The sequence below is a fragment of the Papilio machaon genome, chromosome 26 (assembly GCF_912999745.1).
Source record: "Papilio machaon chromosome 26, ilPapMach1.1, whole genome shotgun sequence".
NCBI classification, from domain to species: Eukaryota; Metazoa; Arthropoda; class Insecta; order Lepidoptera; family Papilionidae; genus Papilio; species Papilio machaon.
In genome coordinates, this window is record NC_060011.1 from 5,241,793 (window position 1) to 5,259,200 (window position 17,408).

Sequence of the window (17,408 nt, forward strand, 5' to 3'; positions counted from 1 at the left end):
ATTAAAGCAGAGTATGAGGTTAGGTCGATGTGCCTCGAGAGCGTCAAACTATGCTATAAAACTGACAGGACAAAAAAATTTCAAATATAAGTTGTTAATTTATTATATAATCTGTTCTATCATACAAATTCTAAATACAAACACGAATGCAAAATATTTTACAGCAATCTTTTAAGGAAGGAAACTTTGTAAGTTCAATATGAATCAGTATTTAATAAAATAATGTTATATCCATTTCTTCGTACTATGTCTTATACAATACAAAAAAGTTATTGTTTAATAAAAAGAATAAAGTACTGTTGAAATGTACTTTTTGGAAAAAGGTAACTATTTCAAAATATATTCAGCTGCACTTAAAATATTTAGGTGATATTAATAAACGCTATCAAATAATTTTGGGAGATTCCGCGAAGACCAGAATAGACGGTTTACTAAACTTTCGGCGTTCATACAATTGTAAAGAAACTGTACTTTTAAGTACGTCAAGTTATAATATCTGTAGAGATTTAAACTTAGGAAAAATTATTTAAAAAAAAGCACACTATTAGATTAATCAGTGATTATAAGTTGATTTTAATGTTGTTAATTTTAAGTTAAAATGATTACTAATTTCCAATAATAACCATATCGAACTTACTGCCTATCCTAAAAGTTGAACGTAGCAACAAAATAACTATGAGGTAAAGGTCAAAACGGTGCTCGGAACGGGAATATATAGGTCCCTAACTCGAAAGCTCAAAGGGTCTGACCGTGCCCAAAAAAGTATATAATCCGTAGGTACCAGGGGTCCATATAAGCGAGGCATCTTCTGTGCCGCCGAGCCGGGGATGTTAAGAAGGGTCCGGGAGGGATAGGACCCCGGGAGGGACAGGACCCACCCTCCTTCCGGTGGGGGAGGGTGTCGGGGAAAAAATTGAGCCGAGAGAGGACCGTACCCTTGGCTCGACCCGGCGCCGTCTGCACCCGTAATTAGTGATGCGAGATTGTGTTGCGCTTTTGTCGATATATCGATACCTAATTATTTTTATAGCACAGAGTTGTTATATTTATACTAGATAATATCAAAATACACTTTGCAATGCCATACTTATTATGTTTATATTACATCCATAAAGGTCCTCATTCTTTTATGTTGTACATGATTGTTAGAACATCTTACTAATATAAAAAGCGAAAGTTTAGATGTGTATACGAATGGATGTTCATTTGAAATAATTCCTAGAACAGCTCCACGGATCTTAATGTTTGGCATGGGTGTAGAACATCGTCTGGAAGAACACATAGGCTACCGATTAAGTTTTTTTTTTTAATTCCGCCCGGATGTTGTCGCGGGCTACAGCTTTAATAATGAATATAAGTTGGAAAGATTATGTATAAGTAAACTATACTAAAAGTCATCGCCAGACCAGAAATTATTATTGTTTGAAAGACCATTCGGTTTTTTTAGTACATCAAAAATGTTTTACTTTAGTTAGGTATTGTAGGAAGTACCTCTAATATCCATATTAGATGTAACCGTGTGTTTTATAACATAAGTATGAAATATCTTATTATGATGTTAATAAATAAAAACTAACATTCCAGTTATTATTTTATCGATAAAAGATAAGTGCTTCACTTTCACATCTCTAAAAGATTATGACAAGATACAGCGTAGGGCTGCTAACGACGGCCGAGCTGTCAAAAGAACCTACATTAATGTTATTATAACTTTTTCTAGACTGTACATACATATATCCGACGCCCGGCTTCCCTCAGTGGCGCGGGCGGTGTGCGTAATGAAACCGTCTAGATGTTACCAGTAAATCGTGTATGCCGTCCTTTTGTCATTTGCCCTGGCAAATCGTATATCGAATGCATCATTTCACAAAGTGACGTGTATTTCGGCAATTTGTTAAGGCGACATTACATTGGTGGCATCATCAGTTTCCACCAGATCGTGATTCTTTTATGACTACTTAAATTACAGCTAAAGAAACTTCCACTTTCAAAGCGTCGAAATGTTAATACGACAATTCGTGAATGAATTTGACAAGTCTAAGATTTGCCAGGGCGAATTAAAAACGGACTAGGTACACAATTTGTCGGTCACATACACATTTAATGCTTTTCATTTACCTCAAAAGCCTTATTATCTTAAAACTTAAGACATACTTTAAAATGCAACACTTTTTCTTAACACTTATTTTGAATATTAATTTTTTTTTAAAGTTAAGGAGTTGGATTAAGGAGTTTTTATGTAAAAGTGATTTTAAATATAGAAATTATGATTTCATAAGATTTAGAGTACCGTTTAGTAAGGCTTTGATGGGAAAAATATTTGATAAATATTAATAACGTGTAAGTTACGGTCTGGTAAACTTAAATGTTAAGAAGTGTCTGCTTCAAGTAACTTAACTTAATAGTAAAAGATTTGTTGAAAACTTGTCCTTTACGTACAAAATGATGATCAAATTTATTTTTAATTTGAAGAGACATTTTTAAAATACTTTTCAAGGCAACACTTTTTTGTATACAAAATAAAATATTAATGAAAACTTACTACTATGTGGCCCTCTATTTTTTCATCAGTAACTTACCTGAAAAAAAAAATATACTTAAATTAATTGTACTGTAATTATTGTACTTCAACATAATAAAAGATAAAAAAGCTTTTCTAACATGCAAGTCAAGGAAAAAAGTATTTTTACAACTTTTTTATATATTATTCCAAATATTTTTATTTTAATAGTAATTACCAGGGTAATAGAAGTTATAGAGAGTTAAATTCGTCGTAGGAACGTCGAGGAGGCGGCGACAAACTTCTTTGTTTACAGCGAAGGCCAACTCTTAGGTAGCTTGCCCGAGGGCAGAACCCATATTGGACATTTTGTGTAAGTGCGGCACCGAAGGCAAATCCCTTTCGAACCCTTTTCGGGTCTTTGGACCGTCGGGGCCCCGAATTTGCGGATTTTTAAGGTAAAATTTATATGTAACGGGTCGGTTGGGCTTGCTTCAGTTTTATTACATTTCTTTTTTTTTTAAATTTAATGTAGTTTAATAGTTTATGGCGGATTACTGTTGGTTGAATCTCTTTCGGGTGATGTTTTTTTTTATTATCATGAAATCGTTCGAAATATAAAGATATCTAAGCCCTTGAACCGAAGTGATCAGGTGTACTACTAGAACAATAAAATTAAAATTAACTATCACAATTAATATAGAGTTAATGTCTCGTGTGGCTTTTACCCCCCTATGCTAAGTATGGGCTGGCTAGAGATAACGTCCTAAACAAACAACGTAGTCGGCGTTACGGACCATTTGCTCGACAAATTTGCAAAACGACTGATTTGATCACGTGTATTGTCCGACTTTACAACAATAAAAATGAACAAAATAATACACAATTATTTTTAAATTATTCTCTCTTTTTTAATTAATTAAGCTGAAAAAAAGAATTGACCCAATATTTAAGAGAAACCAGAGAAATTTCAAATTATATATATATATATATATATATTTATATAACAAAAACCTTTAAAAATTACAAAGTACCCAAGGATTTAAATAAGTTAGAAAATTAAACAATACCTTCTTACTAAGTTAAGTTTAACTTAATTTATAAAACATTGTTACTAGGATAACATAACCTAATTGTTTACTACAGATTACAATACTTCACAGGCAATAAGCGAACATTTATAAAAGGCGGGTGTGGAGGCAGACCTCCTACCGACCTATGTGCCCCTGGTACTTGCCGGACCCTTCGTACCCTCGTCGACCCGGACTAACTAGATAACAGCGATACCGAAAACTAAAGGAAAAGTATTTGTTACCCTGAAAACCAACCATTGAAAGGGAAACTGGGTCATATTAAGCTTTCAGAAGCTCTGAAATACTCGTTTTTTTTTTACTTTGATAGCTTTTATTGTTCCTAATTCCTAACCAAGTTGCAGTGAAAAAGTTGTTAATCTTTCTTAGAAAAATTTTATCTTTCTATTCTTTATTTTATTTTTTTATTTTTTATTTACTAAGAAAAAAAGGTAAAGAAAACAACATATATTCATAACCCAACGTTGTGGAAAATACAACGTTATTAACACACCTCTTTCGTCTTCATGCATCTTTTTTATAAATACACTTATAGATTATTCATAATCTACCCTTAAGGAGACCACTTAATGATTTTGAGTGCGGCCCATAGTATCATAATATAGTAAGCAAGGTGCCAAATACGACAAAGCTTTTTTTCTTAATTAATTAAGTCTCAAATTGATTACTTTGGTCGGCAGGAAAGAATAAAAAGCTAGAGAAGGGTGCGGGCGGAAGGCGCGGGTCGGCGCGGGGGAAGGGGGCCTTGCGTGGCGAGTGGGTAATGTGGAAGCAGACACACGAACCCCGCAGTGGCCCTGGTACCGATAGCAAGGAAAACCCTATAATAATTTCTTTTTGTAAAAATGTATATGGATGGAATTGGACTTAAACTTGAAGTTGAACTTGAGAGTGACACTCTTTTTGCTCGATTTAGCAATGGTTTTTGAGACAGAATGTCCGTATAAAAAGTTTTGTCATCCCGTCATTATCTTTGAAAACAGAGGTAATAATATGTTTTGAACGCGGCCTTTGGTCTCAGAAACCCACGGTTAGCATGGACACTATTGTCAAATAAATCTTTGCAGTTGGCTAGTTTAATAAATAAAATCCGTCGTGCCCATCTTACTACATAATTTGTAAAGAATTTGAAAATTACGTCATAACGTATATACACATAGAATGACTTTCGGCACATTTTTTTCTAAAAGTATTCAGAATTTTGATTCTTTAACCAACGGCTTTACTTGCATTGTCATACATTTATAAGGTGATAAGAATATAAAAATAAAAAAAAAATTACAATCTGTTTTGCAGTCCGTACTCTAGCGGCCGGAGTGCCCGGCTGGCAGTTATTATTTACCGGCTCTATCATTTCGAAAATTTCATATTCCCCGTACTTGGACGCTTGAGGTTTAAAAGCGTAAGCGAGCGGGGGGTACGGAGGGTGCAGGGGACACGGGGGGTGGGTGTACTTTTTGCCTGCAAAGAGCCCAGCCAGAGTAGTAGTTGCACACCAGGGGTCATAAGGGGGTTCCTACTAAGAAATAATAACTTCACCGTTAGCTTAGAAAAAAAGCAAATCGCTAGCACACTCATGTTGCCTTGGTATGGCTTAATGCTTTTTATATTTTTTCGCTACAAGAATATATAGTTTTTTTTTTATATGCCAGTTGTTATCTGATACTAAGTACTGGACTCTGGAATACTGCACTTAATAAAATCGGATTATATTTATTTTCTAGTTTAATATTTTTATCTACGAAAATACTTTAATTATTTATTTTATGGTAATTTACAAGCTTATCTGGACCGGTAAGAGAAGCTCCTATTGCAGCAGCAGTTAGTTCTGTCAGAAAATATATACAACCTAAATAGTCATAGAAAATAATCTAATCTAATCTAATCTAATATTATAAATGTGAATGTTTGGATGGATGGATGTTTGTTTGACAAAACATCTACATGGATCTCGCTGATATTTGGCACAGATGTAGAACATAGTCTGGAAGAATACAAGCCTACTAATCAAGTTTATTTTAATACCGCGCGAATGGAGTCTCGGGCGACAGCTTTATAAATTTTAAAAAAAATGATAAAACAGCTACAGTACGAGAACAATTTTGCGACACTTTTTTAACACAAGAGGGCGCTAGTGAGGCTATCATAATTTAATTTAACTTATGCCCACCGGGTCAGTTAAATTTGTCAGTCTATATGTGAATCCGGTGTTTTCCGAAATCAAATTAAATGTCGTTTGTGAAAACTGAAATCTTCTCGGTTAGAAAAAGCATTCAGCCTAGAAAGGCTTGTTCTGAATGTTGTCCGTCATTTTCATTAGGTGGCCCTTCGGTAGTGCACATCATTAAATGAACAAAAATAAATACCTTTAAACTAATTACTTATTCCGATCCTATCAACTTCTGACTTTTAAAAAGTCAACATTAGTAAAACAATGTTAGGTTAATTATAAGTTACATAACTCTATTGATACCTTGTCTCTATTTTTTTTTTCAAAATAATGAAAGAGATGAAAATAGTTCTCTATTTACTGTGTTCTATCGATAATTATATCAATAGTATACCTCTACATATAATTTTCGTTAACACAAGACGAGGCAGTCATCACAGTCCCCAGTATTTTTAATGAAAGCCACGGCGTCGGGCGGGCGGCTAGCACCGTATTAATCTTAGCAACGGACGACCTCCTACACGCCCCTGCTACCCTGGTAGGTGGTTCCAAAGATCCCCGACGTGGGGGCGAACAGTTTACCCGATTTTTCTCCATTTTCAAAACTACCCTCGTACACTTTTTTCTCAACGTGCATTATGCAGAGCAACTCGGCTAAATTTATCGACTGTGAAATAAAAAAAAACTATTCCCGTACTTACGAAATGCGATTCCAGTTTAAAAACATCCCATTTTTTTTTAAATTACGTCACGTTTTATTTAATCATCGTCAAAAGTTCCTTAAACATTACTTGATATGTTGTAAGTTATCTTTATAAATAAACTAACTGTCGCCCGCGACTCTGTCCGCGCGGAATTAAAATCTTAATAAGTAGCCTATGTGTTCTTCCAGACTATGATCAACATCTGTGCCAAATTTCATCAAGATCCGTTAAGCAGTTTCGGAGATACCTTCAAACAACATCCATCCATCCATCCATTTAGTTTCACCTTTTTATTTCACCTGATAAATGAATGAATTACGGCAACGAATAAAAAAATTCTCGTCTCGATCTTTGCCTGCGAAAAAATCCGCCGAAAAGGAAGCGAGCGACCATTAGGGTATTATCGGGGAAAAAAGGGACGGAGGGGAAAAATCAGAAAAAAATTGCTCATAGGAGCCACCCTTTCCTTTTCGTGAGCGTCGCTTCGCCACCCCGGCCTTACGCTAAACACCCCCGACGGCAGGGGGCACATGTATGCCGGGGGGCGGGAGGAGGGAATTACATAAACGACAGGTGAATTTGGAAAATTAAAGTTGCCACTATGACGGCGAGAGAAGCGGCCTTTGGGAGTTACCAAAGACACGGCCTTAATGCCACCCGCCTGACGCCCGTATGCCCGGGCCTCGTAATGAAACAGCCGCGGTTAAATACTGACGGGTTTTGAAGTTTTCGACTAGACAGATTGAAATGTGCAAAAATACAGCAGCAATCATCAGTGGCTTAAAGCTAGCTTTTTTAAGTTTTAAAAATCTTAAATACTAATAAAATACGAGTATAACAACAATACCGCAAGTTGATACCCGTAGAGTCCTTACTGATCTTTGTTTATATATAACTAGTTGCGTCCGTTGCAACTCCGTCCGCGCGAAATTAAAAAAAAAACGTAATAAGTAGCCTATGTGTTCTTCCAGACTTTTTATAAGAGAAGGGGGGCAAACGAGCAGCGGGAACACCAAGGTGTTCATCGACGCCCATGGACATCTGCAATACCAGACACTATGTTCTATATCTGTGCCAATTTTCATCAAGATCCGATGAGCCGTTCCGGAGATATCTTCAAACAAACATTCATCCATCTATTGGCATTTATAATGTTAGTAAGATTAACCTGAAAATTAAAATTGTTTTTATCTCGGGAACCGAAATGCCTATATTTTTCTAACATGCCAAGACAAGGTCGTGGAATCGAATCCCCGTTCACTCAAAACCAAATTAAGACTTCTTAATTAAGATTTCTTTGGAAAAGAGACATGTTTTTGAAGCAGGTGTTTTGACAGTGAAAACCCGCACACAGTTGTTTAAATAAATAAACAAAGAATCCAAAAGAAAAAAGAAATTAAAAATTACTCTCCAGTTTCTATTTCGACTACTAGGTTGGCATAAAATCGCAGCGATAACGTCAATAAGAAATCCATAGAGACGTCGTAATGAGTGCGTTAGAACTCCACGCTTGCGTCAATATCAAAATAATTCATATGTGACAATAATTAAGAGCTTTCGTCCCTCCCCTTCGTACCCTAGGGGTACAGGCAAAGGGGGGGCAGGGCCCTGAAGCCCTCGTATTCAACTCGTGTGGGAGTGATTGGACTGTTTATAAAAGATTATTTAGACGTTTATACGCTCCAAATCTGTTTATGAAACTGACTCTAATTACTGTTCCATGTACATGTGAGATTTTGTGTTTATAACGTAACGATTGTCTTGTTTTTAAGTAGATAATATAGAATACTTAAGCGCCAAATTATTTTCCAAATCAGACACTGAGAAAATAACCGATCGTCGCGTCTTGTAAACTTGTAATCGAAACAGACCCATTGGCGTGCTGATTGATGACCAACCATTGGCCTACATAGTCATCGATATAAATAAATTTAAAACAGCACCAGGGTAACATAAAGCATGGAGTATACTAATTTGTCGGAGTAACTACGAGGCACACCTACACAGCGAGTCCGAAATGATTATTTAATAGTAACCCTCTATCCCTCCCCCTCCCTGCGACCCTCGGCCGTAGGGGGCGCCCGGGACCCCTAGAAAAAGTTTCACCACGTCTATCAAACTAGGAGACCGAACAGCGAAAACTTTGGAGTGGGCTTTCAGAGATAAAGGATTTTATGTGTTATAACATTCACATGGATTTTTGGATGTCCTAAAAGTTTATCGGGTAGAGATTTACTACTCGAAGACTTTCTGAAACATTTGTTAAAAAAAATAATGCTAATTCGTACTTGGATATACTAACTTAGTCGTATACTGAGCAATATTATCCTAAAAAGTGTAAAGATTTATTCGTTTCTAATGAATAAATTATGAAATAAAAAAAACTATTTATAAATATAGCTGATATAGAGCTAGCTTAATTTTTTCAAATCGGTTCAGCTTTTTCTGAGTCTATTCAATACAAACAAACAAACAAATCAAATCTTGCTTCTTTTTAATATCAATATAGATGTAAGTTTTATAACAGTTTTATATTAATTCAAGGAAACGAAACTAAATTTTAATCCCTATTTTATTCAATAATTGTACAGTTTTTTCATACTGTTGTATGCGTGTTATTATGAAAAAAAGTTAGTCGCAAGCAACTCTATAGAAGTTTGTGTTCTTAAATTGTATGTGTACGAAACTTGTGCCAAGCCGTATGCGGTTTATTATTAGGAGTTACAAACAAACGATTATGTGAGGTTCGTATAGGGAACACCCTATATCATATCTACTCTATAGCTTTACGTTGTATTTTTTATTACTGTAGTAATTACGTAGTAATTAAATATGTACCTAGTAATAATAAAATGTGTTAGGTATAAAGTTAAATGAATTAATAATAATAAAGAAATTAATAAAATTTTAATTTCATCGCCATATCAACAAAAACAGTCGTTCACCACAGATAAAATAATTAATTAAATCAAAATTATTTATAGTATTTCTTAACTTAATTAAAAAAATATAATATTTTGTTATAAAATTATATCAATTATTTGATTGATTAATAAAATTGAATTTATTGAATTAATATTTATTTAACTAATTTATCTAGAAAGAATGAAAAAAATTTTTAACTCAATAAAAATAAAGCTTAAAATAGTTTCCTAACAACTAGGTATCGCAAATACTAAGACGGCATAAGTCGGAAGGATATACCACTGAGGTGGGTCGGCGAGACGTTGTCAGTGCAGATTATATGGGGTCTGTCTGCCAAGGGCTCCCTGGCGTACCGGGTACCAGGAAGTTATAAGTTATCGGGAGCATCTGCGCGCGAAGCAGGTATTAGGAGATCATAGCTTTAAGGAGCTTGAAAACAAGGACGTTATTTTACTTTTTTAGTCACAATCTTTTACTATTCTTTAGATTAAAATAAAATAAAAAAAAAACTTTATTAAAATAAAGTTGAAAAATAAAATTAATATTAATTATTAAAATAAACTCGTTAGCGAAAGATAAATTAATTTGACAAATTTTGCAACATAAAATCGCGTCATGAAAAAACTGTAGATTTGTAAAAAAAATCCTTGGATTTTTAGTTTTCATTTGAATCTTATCATCTGCCACATCCAATTGCGTTCGTTACTCGTCGAGTTTTCGTAATGAACCCGCCCTTAAAGCATTTATTAGTGAGAATTCGTTCAAGTCTGTTTGCAAACTCCCGAAACACGACCCATACTAGCCTAGCCAAAATCTGTAAGGGATCAAAAATTTTAAATAACGAATCCTACTTGAAAACTAGTTTTATATTTATATTATTAATTTATCATTATTTTTATAGATTACTTTCATTATTTCGATTATTCGTTTTTCGATTTCTTTTTAATATTAGTAATTTATTTTATCACGAAAAAACCTACTTAAAAGGTAAGATTTTCAATGGTTTTTTAAAGGAATAAAAGAAGAAAATAGATTTATTGCGAGATCCACAGCAATAACACTTGTATTAAAACATACTCTGTCTGTGTCTCGTGCCACTGTCCCTGCAGTGGAACTCTACGGTTACAGTATGATTCACACTCAGTAGACAACATGGACCATGCAGGGATATGGTGGCATTGTTCGCACCAGAGGGCGCCTTCGTAGCCGAGACTCCGGCCCCTTCTGAAGACTCCCTGTGGTAACTGATCGAAGAACACATAAAATATCAAATAATATACGCTTAATTAACTGCCGTAGTTAAAGAATTGGTCGCTAACATGATATATAGGGTGTTATAAATTATTGTTTTATATTTTTTCCTTTTTTTAATAAGGAATTTAAGAATATAAACATACCGTACCTTTTATTTATACAAAGCCTTTTGTAACCTATTTTTATAATTTAACTCTTTATTTTTAAATTATATATTCGACCTGTTTCGTGCTGAGTGAACGTAAAAACAGGCATCTAAATCCTTAACTATGAACGCGACGTAAATCCAAAGAAAAATCGCTTATATACCGAGATCATATCACGATAGACTTCGTTCAATTTTTCCTTCGTTAATTTTCACACGAAGAACGAAGTAATACTTTAATTTGATAAAATAAAAGTATTTAAATTTTAAAAATCATATAACTAAATAATATACAACAAAAAAAATCTAGACTATGACACTCAGGGTAATAAAACGAACGGAATAACACCTCTCTGGTCAAAATTAATTCAGAAGTTTTGTCAACTAAAGGTTACAACGCAACGCATAAAAAACATTGACAGTCAGTAGGATAAAAAAATATGTTCTTTAAGTATTTAGAATTTATTTGTTATTATGTAAATTAAAAAGATAAAATAATTACAATACTTGTTCTAAGGAATTTCGTATTCAAATGTACTTTATTATTAGACTTAAAATAGTTGAACTCTTATAAGTGACGGATTCGACTGCGGTGACATATATCGTCATCCTTTACTTTCTCTTTGAAGAAAACAGAGACAACCATATGTGTCAATATCAACGTTCCGTCAGTCGAAACCCACAGTATAGATAATTAAAACTCGATCTAGTGAAGTGCATTTAAATAGAGATATCGAGGCCAAGGCGAAGCGCAAATTCTGGTTAAGGCGCGACACCTGTCGGGAGGCAGAACTAGTTGGAAGTGTGTGATAATGCTGCGGTTACATTAAGTATAGAGGAGCGGATATATACATAATGTTACAGTATGTTTTCGTATATTAAATATTTGTATATTAACGAGCTTTTAGTATCATAATTTATTTTAATCTTTCTGATTTTATTTGTGGCTAAATATGTAAAATGTCTATCTATATATATAAAAGAAAGTCGTGTTAGTTACACCATTTATAACTCAAGAACGGCTGAATCGATTTGACTGAAAATTGGTGGACAGGTAGCTTAGAACCAGGAAACGGACATAGGATAATCTTTACCCAGCTTTCTTCTTTTTTTTATTCCGCGCGGACGGAGTCGCGGGTAAAAGCTAGTTTACGTATAAATCTAAGCAGGTTTACAAATGGTCGCAAATGTAATGTGTCTCCGCATGCCTAACTCAAAATATGTAATTACAAAAGTTTCAGAACAAAACCCCGACACCGACGGATATTATCCGCTCTCCCACACTAACGAACACACCCTTATCTTAAGGGGTAAGCATGCCACCCCGATGTCGCTCACCGCTACCAGGCGAGCATAGCGCGCTGAGAATTTTAACGGAATTAGTAGCGCGGCCGACAGTAGGGCGCCGCAGTAAATTCACAGCGAGTACTAGGAGACGAGGGGTAGCCACCCACCTCCACGCCTTTATTAGCGCCTGGTACCTAAACCCCGAGGTGTCTGCACGCAACGCAAAAACAGAATTTACCCGACCGAAAATAATTTTACCCAGCTTGCGTTAGGGAGGAAAGGAGGTTGTTTTCGCCGCGTGCTTTTCAAGCGAACGCAGCATGGCTCAGGAGGGATAAACATTTTTGAAATTTCTTTCTTTTTTTTTCTTCGTCGACGCTCGAAAGGCGCTCCATGGAACGACGTGAAAAGGCAACGAATAAAATAAGAAAAGGAACATACTAAAATAGAATCGGTTCAATATAGCTACATTTTTTCATGTAACAATAAAAACAATCTTACTAATATTATAAATGTGAATGTTTGGATGGATGGATGTTTGTTTGAAGATATCTCCGGTACGGTTCAACGGATCTCGATGAAATTTGTCTACATCATAGTCTGGAAGAACACATAGGCTACTTATTAGGTTTTTTTTTTCTAATTCCGGGCGGATGTAGTCACGAGCGACGACTATTATAAATAAATAAAAATGTCTTGTAAAAATGGCGAAGAATGCAAACCGGATGACTTGACAAATCAAATCCTAGCTTTAGTACGAAAATCACAAATTATCCTTAAAAAATAACAACAATTAACTAACTAAGCAATAATTAAGTTAGCAATTGAATAAAGTAAATAATTTTCAACCGCGCGCATCTAAAATCATCCCCATTGGAAACAACCCTCGTGTTATTAAAAGTGAGAATCGATTTGTTGAGGGGAGACGGCAAGTTAATTATGTCATGGTTCAAGGTCACACAGATGCAGACGAAACTCACAAAATGTAAACAAGTTCTAATCAATAATTGCGAGTGTCTGAAATCAAAATCACCGTTTAAAACATATTGTTATTTCCTTTTTTGTCAAAGATAAATGACAGTGATGACGATATGTTTTTAGAGATTTTGATTTCAAAAATCAGAATTCGGTATTTCTTTCTAAATGCCTATAAACCAATATCTTTTTTCCTATTCGTTTATATTTTGGAAACTATTTTTTAAAACAAAAGTAGATTAGATTTTGTTACGAGCGAAAAATTATCTACGTTTTTAAATAGTAAAAATCCAAGATACGAATTATTATTAATTTTCCATGTCTTTAAAATGACAATTTGATGACAATGACAAAATGACAACTAAGCGATTTGAAAAAAATCTTTAATTGTTGGAAAGTTACACTATCCCCGCGTGATATAGGCTATGTTTATTTTTAATTCCGCACGAACAAAGACGCGGGCAAAAAGTAATGTTATATACCTACTAGCTGTCGTCCGCGAATCCGTCCACGCGTAGCAAATATAAAAATTAATAAGGGTATAAAAATAGATACTAACCGATTCTCAGACCTACTGAATGTACATATAAAAATTCATAAAAATCGGTCAAGCCATTTCAGAGGAGTATGGTAACTAACATTGTGAAAATTGTATATATATAAGGTTATAAGATTTTTTTAAACAGAAATGATTTTGTGATTTTCATTAGCGTAACTACTTTATTGTTTAGGGTTTTGATTAGAATCCGGAAATCTATCCAGTCCTAATATGCTTTAAATAAAAGTATATAATAAAACAAAAAGATTACACATAACATAACAGATATTCCTAGACGTTTCTTATCAAAACAAAAGTTATAATCTGTAACATAGAGTCGGCCACACGCCACAACTGCGAACAAAATAGCCTGCTGTTATTAACAGCCCCTGTACGGGAAAAATAGGGATTGAACAGCTCTAGTGATATCTGGATATGATATTGTAACTTGGAGAAAAAAAACTTGTGATCTGTCATGGGACGCCTGGCAGATGTGAAACATCGTGTGTGTACAAGTAATATAATATACATACATAAAATATTAAATAAATAATAATAATGATAATGTAATAATGATAATAATAATAGTATTAAGAAAAATGTATTAAATCAGAAAATTAATAAATATGTGGAATAATAATAATAATAAAACAAGCCAGGCGGAGACAGTATTAGTATAAAAGAAATAATAATAATAATAAATAATACGAAATATTATTAAACTAAACACATAAAATATATATAGTACAGCGTGGCGACCCGTCGCCACGGCAAGCGTCGCCACGCCAACAATTCGGTTTACAAGTGATCCTACAGATGTTTCACATCAAAAATGTATTGTAAAAATTTTACTGAATAAATTACCTAAAAATGAATAATAAACAAGTCTGGTCTATACTAATAAGAGGAAAGGTTTGTATTTTTGTATGTAACGAAAAAACTCAAAAACTACTGGACTGATTTCAATTTTTTTTTTATCATTAGTAAGCTATATTATCACTGAGTGACATAGACTATATTTATTACTAGTTTTTTTATTACACGCAAACTAAGTCCCGGGAAAAAGCTAGTATGTTATATATTGACGTCATATCTTTTTGTAAAATTATATTTACTTTTGCGGATTTAAATAATAATAAATACAATTTTTTTCATTCAAAAAATCTTCTCAGATATACTTATATGAAGGAAAAGCCTCGAATTGCTTGAATAACTTATCCGGTTTAACTATATCCGTGTCTTTAGTATCCGAGAAAAAAGGGGGGTGCGAGGGTCGAATCCCGCAAGGGGTGGCAATGGACTGAAGGAGCCCCAATCAATCTTACAAGTCGCGGCGCAGGGGGTCGGTTTCGGGGGTCGCAGGGACGCTACCCTCTTACGGACGGTCTACAACTGACCCTTCGATACACTCTATGTGGAGAACGTCGCAACTGAAATTTTGTGTGACTTTGATACTTCAATTTACTTACAAAATGTTTAAATGTGTTATAATGTTGCGAATAAAGTGAAGCAAAAAATTATAATTTACACAAAAAAAAAATCTGTAATCAAAAAAAATTATGCGCAAAAAAATTATGAATTATATCGCAGATAAGTTTAATTCTGTTTTAGTTCAGAACAACACCTTTATTTTAATTACTAGTAAACAAAAAATGAATACAAGAAAAAAACATTTTAGAACATAGTAAATGCTACAATAAAAATAAATTAAAAAAGGTTTACGTTTCTATCTATATCTTTCTAAGACACAAAAGACATTAGGCAAGAAAACCGCAAAAAAAAAAAAGATAAAACGTAATGCGAAATATATCTTTAAGACAAGAAAACATCGCACACGTCGGCCAAAAAAAGCCGTCATCAGAAAGTGTATTTGCCCACTTCTCTGTCGGGTATCGTTTTTGTGTCTTGTCTAATGCCGTGACGCCCCCCGAGGCTGATGAAACCTCGTACCCTCGCCTGCCACCCCTACACCCCTACAACACCCCCACATCGCCCCGAGCGAGAAAAATGAGTTAGAAAAGATGCGGCGCCCGATTATGGCGTAACATTCTGGTCCTTTGGAATCGGACATTCATCTGAATCAATCGCGGCCGCCATTACGAGGTCACGTGTCAGGTGATCTCACATCTCCTATAAATCCTGCGCTCCTAATACCACGATCAGTGTCAGCACCCGTTTCTTTAGCTGGATAATTTGACATTTTACTGTACTGTCTTGATAAATGTGAGTTTCCAGTGTTGAAATACTTGTATAAAAACATATCACTATCCATATCACTGTTTTCGAAAAAAATATAATACGACTGCTGTAGAATTTCTCGGTATTATTAATTATCTACATTTTTTAAATGCACATTTTGCCTTTTATTTTATTTTAGACACTCTTAAAAAAAAAAACTTGAGAGGTGTCAAGGGACACCCGGATGGAACGAAGTTCCTTTCTATTAATTAGTGAAGGAACCAATGTTTATTCTATGAATAAAAAATTTAAGTCTTCACAAGAAGTACATTTTATTTCTATGAATTTTCGTAATATATTGTCACGTCGTTGCCATGGTGAAGTAGCGCATTCGTCGTTAACATACTTACTATAGCAAAAAGTGTCGTGACAACTTTTCGTAAGAATTTTTTCCGTCTAGCCCCCTTTCACAACGCGCGATAAGGAACTTCGTTCCAACAAGCCTTGATGTTAATATTATACCAGTACAATAGGACAGTAGCTAAGGTCAGCTCTGGCATACAACTGTCATAATGAAAACACTATCTAACGACAATGAGCCCATACTGTCGGTGTCAGGCCAGTGCTACTGTTCTACTGTACTGGTATAATGAAAACCAGACATAAAATTCATCCAATGCGTAGTAACTTCGCTAAAAGATTCTGGCATCTAATAACAAAACACTTTAATCCTCACGATCCTCCACATATCATTCGGCATTCGAAGTACGAGCTCGTATCGTACTCCTGTCGGATTGCTATAGCGTAACGCATAGCGGCCAATTGCTCATAAACCCTGTATACATTCAGTCCGCACTAAACACTGAGATTTCTTATCTACAGCAAAATATCTCGACTTGTACATAAACTAGCTTGTACTAACTTTATACTTGTGTATTTGGAACTATGTTTTGACCGCGACTTCGTCTGTATAGTACTAAAATTTAGATGAAAAGTATCTAAGTGTTACAGTTACACGAGACTATGTTCTATATCTGTGCCAGATCAAGATGTGTTGACCGTTGTGGAGTTATCGAGTAAATATATAATTCAAACATATCTCAGGGGACCTGTACATATTTCCAGGATCATAGGTATAGCATATGTGTTTTCCAGACTATGTTCTACATCTATACCAAACTAGCTTTTACCCGGGACTCCGTCCGCGCGGGATGAAACAAAATGCACACAAGATAAAAAAGTTCCTATGTCCGTCTCCTATTTCTAACCTCCCCATCAATTTTCAGCTAAATCAGTTCGACCGATCTTGAGTTATAAATAATGCAACTAACACGACTTTCTTTTATATATATAAGACTAGCTTTTACCCGCGACTCCGTCCGCGTGGAACAAAAAATAGAAATCGGGGTAAAAATTATCCTATGTCCGTTTCCTGGTTCTAAGCTACCTGCCCACCAATTTTCAGTCTAATCGATTCAGCCGTTCTTGAGTTATAAATAGTGTAACTAACACGACTTTCTGACTATATATATAAGACTAGCTTTTACCCGCGACTCCGTCCGCGTGGAACAAAAAATAGAAATCGGGGTAAAAATTATCCTATGTCCGTTTCCTGGTTCTAAGCTACCTGCCCACCAATTT

The 17,408-nt window shown here is 34.8% G+C and overlaps 1 protein-coding gene across 4 annotated transcripts in view; it reads right to left on the minus strand.

The window, feature by feature from the left end:
- LOC106721221 (nucleolar protein 4) overlaps positions 1 to 17,408 on the minus strand; it is a 126,449-nt gene that overhangs the window by 38,715 nt on the left and 70,326 nt on the right. The window lies entirely within an intron of this gene.